This window comes from Penaeus japonicus, unplaced genomic scaffold (genome assembly GCF_977035675.1).
Source record: "Penaeus japonicus unplaced genomic scaffold, GWHDUDI00000001_assembly GWHDUDI00000021, whole genome shotgun sequence".
Classification (NCBI taxonomy): domain Eukaryota; kingdom Metazoa; phylum Arthropoda; class Malacostraca; order Decapoda; family Penaeidae; genus Penaeus; species Penaeus japonicus.
In genome coordinates, this window is record NW_028234423.1 from 7,231,916 (window position 1) to 7,242,233 (window position 10,318).

A 10,318-nucleotide genomic window follows, 5' to 3' on the forward strand; every position below is an offset into this window, starting at 1 on the left:
GATCAGTTTCCATCTTACTGAAAAGTTTAGTAGACCTAAATACTCTACTGACATGAGCAGAGCCTGTAAATCCTGCTTATAAATATGTATTTTTTGTATTAGCTGTACAAACCGCCATTAAATTTACGCTGTGTTTCATTGTTCTGTCCAGGTAGTCAGACTGTACAGCTTCTGGGGCTTTAATACTGATATGGCAACCATCCACAGCACCAATTACCCCTGGCAGACCAGCTAAATACTGAAATTTTCTTCCCTTTCTACTACTTCCTCATGAGTTGGCCATCTTATATACTTTCGGCCAAGAGAACACAGTACTTCTATAATTCTTTTCCACACAACCAAATGTCACTCCTTCTGATACTTCAAACAATTCTGATACCTCTCTATATGATACAGGAGTTCCCAAGTACCAAAGTGTCATATACAAGGCCTTCTTTGGTCCTAAATTGAGGTTGGTACCTGAAGGTCTGGACCCATATACCCCTTCGATATCCTTGATAATCATATCAAAGGAATTTCTGGTAACTCTTAGGTGCTTGAAGAAGTCAAGGTCACTTTTTTCTACAGAATTTCCACGAAACCTTCTTGTTGTGGATGATCTTCTCTGAAGGAAGAAGAAAAAAGCATATCTAAGCAAAGATTTAATTTTTTCAGAAAAATATGTTTACTATCAAATGTAAATAAATACTACATGTGAGTATATTTAACTTACTAAGCTTATAATACAATTACTGTTTTATCAAAATGATAACCACAGAATTTCCAGAATAGGATTGTACTTTATAGTAAAATACTTATATGATAGTCCTTTACTAATAACTTTACAGCATAAGAAAAATTATTAGCATTGCCAGAACTCATCACCTAGACTAGAATACTGAAGACTTGTTTATTTCTTCCGATAACTCACAAGTGCATTGGAAATTTATACACCTATGGAGATGTAGTAACCTATTTACATTGTGTAAAATACTTATATGATAGTCCTTTACTAATAACTTTACAGCATAAGAAAAATTATTAGCATTGCCAGAACTCATCACCTAGACTAGAATACTGAAGACTTGTTTATTTCTTCCGATAACTCACAAGTGCATTGGAAATTTATACACCTATGGAGATGTAGTAACCTATTTACATTGTTTAATAAAGATTATTATTCTAATCCTTCTCCAAGAATAACAACACTGACATGATCTTTTCTCATAACTACTGAAAACAGCACCCTAACAATACTGTTATTATAAAGAATATCACATTTTATTAATACACGGTTGTATAATTTTTATAAGAATTTATAGTGGCTAATTAATCATTATAAGAGCGTGGTAATAATAAATGTTGCTAGAAAATCTAGAGTTCTGTGGCACCAAAAAGACTGACAAATACAAATTCTTGACACGACAGAACTTTAAAAATGTATTCAAATCCCAGATTGTGCATCTCATGGGGTCTTAGGAGAAATTTCCTTATTGTTTTATGAGAAAGTAATTGGAAATACTTTTATTGTGGAAAAGTTGCTGAATTAACCAAAATATAGTTATAGGTCACATTTCTACTTAAACCATTTATGTAAAAAACATAGATTACATATAAAAGATTACTCTACATAACAAACACACACACATACACATACACATACACATGTACATACACATACATACACAAACACATACAAACATATTATTTATAAATATATAAACTTTTTTTTTCATAGAAGTGAGGCAAAGAACATTCTCATCCTCTCTCCACTGACATTTTGATCTCTATTTGGTGCTGCTGTTGTGTCGGCTGCCTCGTTAACCTGGGCAATGCCTTCTTCCTGCACCAACAATGGTTCCTCATGTGCAAACTCTAGTGTGATGTTATGAAGCACACAGAATGCTTTTATTATATTCTCTATCCTTTCAACATCTGCATCTATGTACTCCAGTCTTCTGAATCCCCCCTTTAACAAAGTAAATCCATTTTCAATAACAGATCTTGTTCTTGACAATCTTTTGCTGAATGTGATTTGAGTAACTGTCAAGCTACCTGTGTCTCTGAATGGCACCATCAAGTGTTGGTGCAAGGCAAATGCAGTGTATCCAACAATATGCAGGTTATCAGAAGAAAACCATGGTACTGGATCAGTTTCCATCTTACTGAAAAGTTTAGTAGACCTAAATACTCTACTGACATGAGTAGAGCCTGGAAATCCTGCTTATAAATATGTATTTTTTGTATTAGCTGTACAAACCGCCATTAAATTTACGCTGTGTTTCATTGTTCTGTCCAGGTAGTCAAACTGTTCAGCTTCTGTAGTTTTAATACTGACATGGCAACCATCCACAGCACCAATTACCCCTGGAAGACCAGCTAAATACTGAAATTTTCTTCCCTTTCTACTACTTCCTCATGAGTTGGCCATCTTATATACTTTCGGCCAAGAGAACACAGTACTTCTATATTTTTTTTCCACACAACCAAATGTAACTCCTTCTGATACTCCAAACAATTCTGATACCTCTCTATATGATACAGGAGTTCCCAAGTACCAAGGTGTCATATACAAGGCCTTCTTTGGTCCTAAATTGAGGTTGGCACCTGAAGGTCTGGACCCATATACCCCTTCGATATCCTTGATAATCATATCATATGAACTTCTGGTAACTCTTAGGTGCTTGAAGTCAAGGTCACTTTTTTCTACAGAATTTCCACGAAACCTTCTTGTTGTGGATGATCTTCCCTGAAGGAAGAAGAAAAAAGCATATCTAAGCAAAGATTTTTTTTTTCAGAAAAATATGTTTACTATCAAATGTAAATGAATACTACATGTGAGTATACTGAACTTACTAAGCTTATAATACAATTACTGTTTTATCAAAATGATAACCACAGAATTTCCAGAATAGGATTGTACTTTATGGTAAAATACTTATATGATAGTCCTTTACTAATAACTTTACAGCATAAGAAAAATTATATGCATTGCCAGAACTCATCACCTAGACTAGAATACTGAAGACTTGTTTATTTCTTCCGATAACTCACAAGTGCATTGGAAATTTATACACCTATGGAGATGTAGTAACCTATTTACATTATGTAATAAAAATTATTATTCTAATCCTTCTCCAAGAATAACAACACTGACATGATCTTTTCTCACAACTACTAAAAACAGCACCCTAACAATACTGTTATTATAAAGATATCACATTTTATTAATACACGGTTGTATAATTTTTATATGAATTTTATAGTGGCTAATTAATCATTATAACAGCGTGATAATAATAAATGTTGCTAGAAAATCTAGAGTTCAGTGGCACCAAAAACACTGACAAATACAAATTCTTGACACGACAGAACTTTAAAAATGTATTCAAATCCCAGATTGTGCATCTCATGGGGTCTTAGGAGAAATTTCCTTATTGTTTTATGAGAAAGTAATTGGAAATATTTTTATTGCGGAAAAGTTGCTGAATTAACCAAAACATAGTTATAGGTCACATTTCTACTTAAACCATTTATGTAAAAAACATAGATTACATATAAAAGATTACTCTACATAACAAACACACACACACATACACATACACATACATACACTCACACATACATACATATTGTTTATAGATATATAAACTTTTTTTTCATAGAAGTGAGGCCAAGAACATTCTCATCCTCTCTCCACTGACATTTTGATCTCTATTTGGTGCTGCTGTTGTGTCGGCTGCCTCGTTAACCTTGTTGTATTTCCATTAGCCCAGGTTGACATAAATCCGCGTGATTGTTTATCTCAGACTGGGATATTATCATTTTTCTGGGGTGGTTTTCCTTATCAGCCCAGATGAACCTTTCTTCGGAAGATGAATAACAAACTGCATCACTGGGAAAGGTTCACCTGGGCTTCAACGAATGACGTGAAGCCGCTTTAGGATGCCTCCTTGTATATCTCAGACTGGGAGAATGTGTCTTTAGTGCATGATTTCAATTTCCCATGACTAGATACAGCACTCGTCCAAATCTGATGATAGCATCTCACCTAGTACAGATGAACTTTTGTACGCATATATATATATATATATATATATATATATATATATATATATATATATATATATGTATGTATATGTATATACATATCCTTGTTGAACACCGAAATAGAGTGATTGTTGTGGTGATATATTCTCACAATTTTAACTGATTGGGTTCTTCTACTTAGATAACTATCAAACCAATGGGTATCAGTTCTATGGTTTCTTAGTTTGTCATGAAGAATCTTGTGGTTGACACAAAGCTAGTATGTTAACCTTATCCTTGTCCATGTTGTTATATTTGGTTAGTAATCTGTAATAGCGCTCTTTCAGTGAATAACCTATTATTTTAGATAATAGGTTTTTGGTCCCCAGGAAATCTTTCTTTTCAAGAACCTTAGATAGTACTGGGAGTATTATCATGGGGCGGGAATTATCTATGTCGTCTATATCCCCAGGTCTTTAAATATGTTTAGTTCGCATATTGGTATTACAGTGACCAGAGAGGTGCTAATGATGATCGTTATATAAAATTCGATTGCGAGAAGAGTATCCTTATACCATCTGCTCACACTGCTTTTGTTTCGCGGAGTTTTTTTTATTATTAGGATAATGGTTTCCTGAAAACATCAGTTATGAGCTTTGCCTGATCTGTGTTTTGATGTAATATGAAAAGCAATTGCCTGAAGGTTGGGCTCAAATTTGTTTTCATTGAGCTCTTCTTGGGCATTATTTCTATCGGCAATGGCTCTCGTGATGTCGTCATTTATCCATGCATAGCAAGGAAGGAAAGATATCCAGTGACATCAAATGTAATGACTGGAATAGATAATTTAGATTAATGGGTATACCAGTAATTATATATATATATATATATATATATATATATATATATATATATATATATATATATATATATATATATATATTATATATATATATATATATATATATATATATATATATATATATATATATATATATATATAATTACTGGTATACCCATTAATCTAAATTATTGGGTATAAATCAGTATACCCTGTATACTTAATAAAACGAAGAATAAGAAAGGAAGAATAAGGAAATAATTAATGACGAATCCTTCATTATATATCGATACTGACGATGATGAATAAATATCCATAATCATAAATAATATATAAATAAATTATAATCATAATAATAAAAAATAAATATCCATAATCGTGAGTGCAATAAAAATTATGCTAATGACAATAGCGGCGTATCATCCAAACACAGGAGAGTGTCCGTCATCAGGCCTGGCGAGTGAGATAAGGTGATGAGAGCCTTCATGCCCAGACTCTCCCCGCAGCCCATTCACCAACACACACTGAGGAACACACGCAGACAGATGGACAGACTGATAGGAAAGTCGATAAAGTTGGGGGATACGCGCTTGTGTATATATGTGTGCGACTGGAAGCATTGCATGCATTATATACACACAGTAGCAACTCGAAACCCGAGTTCCCACGAGTCATATGTCATTCATTACATGTGTAAAACAATAACGCCGTACCCAAGTGAACCTTTCCCAGTGATTTAACTATTAAGGCATCCTCCAAAGAAAGGTTTACCTGGGCTGATGAAGTTAACTGAGAAGAACAAACTAGGTGAGATGCTATCATCAGATTTGGACGAGTGCTGTATCTAGTCATGGGAAATTGAAATCATGCACTAAAGACGCACTCTCCCAGTATCAGATATACCTAGGTGAAGCCTAGGTGAACCTTTCTCAGTGATGCAGTTTTTATTCGTCTTCCGAAGAAAGTTTCATCTCGGCTGATTAAGGGAATATTGTGCAAAGATTGCTACATTGCCTACATTTTACACAAGAAAGAAGGACTCAGATTATCCTTAAGGGCCCGTTTGACTGAACCCCGAGTTCCTACAAGTCTATTGGAAATAGAATAGCATTACATTATCAGTTGATTTATTATATGTTGAACAATCTACATATTTTTAGGATATTTCATGCTATGTATAAATCAACAATAACTTTGATGGTTAATAATGATTCTTCTTCCAATGAACAATCTAAAAATTTATTTATAAAAGAATATTTCATAGTTTATAGATTTATGTAAAAATATATTTAATGAAGGACATTTCATTATTGATTTATATATAATCAACAATCATGAAATTATTGATTATTCTTCAAATTGAAATCATACACAAAAGGCGCACTCTTTCGAAGAAAGGTTCACCTCGGCAGATTAAGAGTATTTTTTAAGAACGATGATGTTTGATAATGATTGACTGTTGTTCATGATGTCCAGGCGAACCCTGGGCTATTAAAACAGTCTCCAGAGAAATGTTAACCTGGGCTGATGAAGATAATTGTGAAATACATACATTTCATACTCTATTGATTTTTACATAAATCCACAATAACCTACACGTTTAATAATGAATATTTTACCAGTGAATAATCCTATTTATAGAAGAATATTTCATAGTCTATTGATTTAAGATAGAATATATTTAATAAAGGACATTTCATAACTGATATTTGTATGAATTAACTAGAACTTAGATGTTGGATATAGATTGATTATTCCTCCAATTCAAATCATCAATTAAAGACAAACTGTTTACGTTGATTCATATATAAACCAAGATTAATTATGATGTTTAATGATTCTTCATAATCATGTTGTTCGTTGAAGCCCAGATGAACCTTTCAGTGACGCTTTTTTTACTCATTTTGTATTTTGTAAAAACGAGGCTGTCCGATGTTGTTCCTGATTTCTTGTAGCGATTTCATGAAGCATAGGCGAACCTTTCCCAGTGATGTAGCTATTAACTCATCCTCCGGTGGAAGGTTAACCTGGGCTGATGGAGATAACTGTCAGATACAAACATTTATCGGTACTAGGTGGATCAGATTTGGATGAATGCTGGATCTAGTCATGGGAAATCGAAATCATGCGCTACAGACGCACGCACCCTGTCTGAGATATACAAAGAAGCATCTTAGAGAGGCTTAACGTTGTTCGCTGAAACCAATCCCGATGATGCATTGTTATTCATCTTCCGGAGAAAGGTTCATCTGGGCTGATTAAAAGAATGTTGTAGGAACTGCCTGCATACATTTTACATCTATTTCAATTTTAGATTATGTGGGGTGATGTAATCGAAATCACTAATATCAGTTGTGATTTCTGCGAACCCTGGGCAATTAAAGCATCCTCCAGAGCAATGTATGATCTGTACTAGGTGAGATGCTATCATCAGATTTGGACAAGTGCTGGATCTAGTCATAGGAAATTCATATCATGCACTAAAGGCGCACTCTCCTAGTCTGAAATATGCAATCAGGCATCCTAAAGCGGCTTTACGTCGTTCGTTGTAGCCCAGACGTCTGACGGTTTTTGTCGCAAGGGAGTAGCTGCTCTCCCAGTCTGAGATATATAAATAAACATCTAAGGCGGCTTCACGTCGTCGTTGAAGCCCAGGTGAACCTTTCCCAGTGATGCAGTTTGCTATTCATCTTCCAAAGAAAGGTTCATCTGGGCTCATTAAGGAAATACTGTACAAACCTTTCTGCATTGACTACAATTTATACAATGAAGGACTCAGATTATCCCTAAGGGCCCGTTTCGATTGACAATTATCGACTCTAAGCCCGAGTTCCCAATACGTTTACTGACAATAGAATAACACCATATAATCAATTAATGTATATATATAAATATATATATATATATATATATATATATATATACATATATGTAAATATATGTATACATATATAGATATATACATATATATACATATATATATATATATATATATATATATATATATATATATATATATATATATATATACATAATGAATAAGCAATAAATCTATTAATTATATCAATTTATCTCAAGATTATATGCGGTGATGTATTCGATTTACTATTACCGAATGCAACTCTTGAATTTTTGTAGTCGTTATGCTTGCTGCATTAGGGGTTTGTTAGTTGAGCCACTAATATTTATGCAATATTTAATGTTGCTCAGAGCTTGTGCTTTCTGCATTAGGATTTTAGTAGATGAGCCCCAAACATTTAAGTAGTAGTTAATGATGCTCAAAGTTTGCACAGCCGCGATTCTTGTTTCAGTAGGAATTTGATTTTTTATATGATTAAAATATATTAGTGTTCCCAATACCTGCCTATGTATGTTGTCAACATGGATTTAAATGTTATATATCTGTATCAGTGTACTCCTACATATTTAACTGAAGTGCTTAGTTTAATCTGGCAACCTTCAAATTCTATGGGAAATTTACATTTGAAGATACATTGTGTTTTTTATATATATTTTAAGGCCACTGATATCAAAATACCCTCTTGCTTGAATAAGAGTGTTGATGTTTCTTATTTATGCATCTACGTTGTTTACTGAGTCACTATGAAGAAATTGTGAATAATAAGCGTATTGAATTAGACGGTAGTTATGGACTATGATAAATCATTAATGGAAATTATGAATAGGATCCGGCCTAATGGGATCCTTTTAATGATGACCATTATATAAAATGCGATTGCAAGAAGACAAAACCATCTGTTCACCCGGGGTTGTTTTATTATCAGGAAATAATGCTCGGTTATTTTAATAATTTGTCTTTGTCGATTGAATCAAATATCTAACATTTATGTCTTTCACTCTATGAATTAGTTTATAGAGTAAGTTCTTTGTACAGACTATTGATTTATCCAGTTGAATCTGGGCTAATGAAGATAAGGATTAAGTACAATCGTTCATCGGTACTAGGTGAGATACTATCATCAGATTTGGACGAGTTCTGGTTAAATCTGATGACAGTTTCATATTCTGGTTAAATCTGATGACAGTTTCATATTCTGGTTAAATCTGATGACAGTTTCATATTCTGGTTAAATCTGATGACAGTTTCATATTCTGGTTAAATCTGATGACAGTTTCATATTCTGGTTAAATCTGATGACAGTTTCATATTCTGGTTAAACCTGATGACAGTTTCATATTCTGGTTAAATCTGATGACTGTTTTATATTCTGGTTAAGATCAGATGAGATATTATTATCAGATTTAGACGAGTGCTGGATCTAGTCTTCACGTCGTTCGTTAAAGCCCAGGTGAACCTTTCCCAGTGATGCAGTTTGTTATTCACCTTCCGAGGAAAGGTTCATCTGGGCTGATTAAGAGAAAACTGTAAAAACATCGTTGCATTACCTACATTTTATACAAGAATAAAGCTCTCAGATCATTCCTAAGGACCACTTTCGATTGGCTATTACCGACTCGAACCCCAAGTTCCCACTCGTCTATTGGAAATAGAATATTACATAATCATTTGATTTATATATCTATTGAGTATTCTATAAATCTTTATATATATATATATATATATATATATATATATATATATATATATATATATATATATATATACATACATATACATATACATACACATACACATACACATACACATACACATACACATACACATACACATACACATACACATACACATACACATACACATACACATACATATGCATATGCACATACACATACGCATTTATATATATACATTTATACAATAAACAGACACTCACATTTATATGTAGAGATACATCAACACACATACATTTATATATATATATATATATATATATATATATATATATATATATATATATATATATATATGTATGTATATATATATATATATATATATATATATATATATATATATATATATATATATGTATGTATATATATATATATATATATATATATATATATATATATATATATATGTATGTATATATATATATATATATATATATATATATTTATTTATATACAGTAAATACATACACAAAGACATCTATATATACATACAGTAAACACACACTCGCGCACGAACACACGTATAAACACATATATCTATATCGATATGTGTCTAACAATATATCTTTATGTTATATGTATATACATGTGTTTGTATTTCTTTATTTCAAACATGTGTAATATTCTATCTATCATGAAACCCATAGTAACATCAAATTAAATAATTCTTAATTTAATATCATTCTGGGAAAACTTTAACTAATTGCCATGCTTTGTGTGTGTGTTTCTCACAAAAACCTCAAGGTAATATGAACACTAATATATCTTAATCATATAAAAATCAAATCACTACTGAAACAAGAATCGCGGTTGTACAAACTCTATCTCTAATCATTAGATATATAATTTAATTGAATGTGTAATGTTATTCTATTT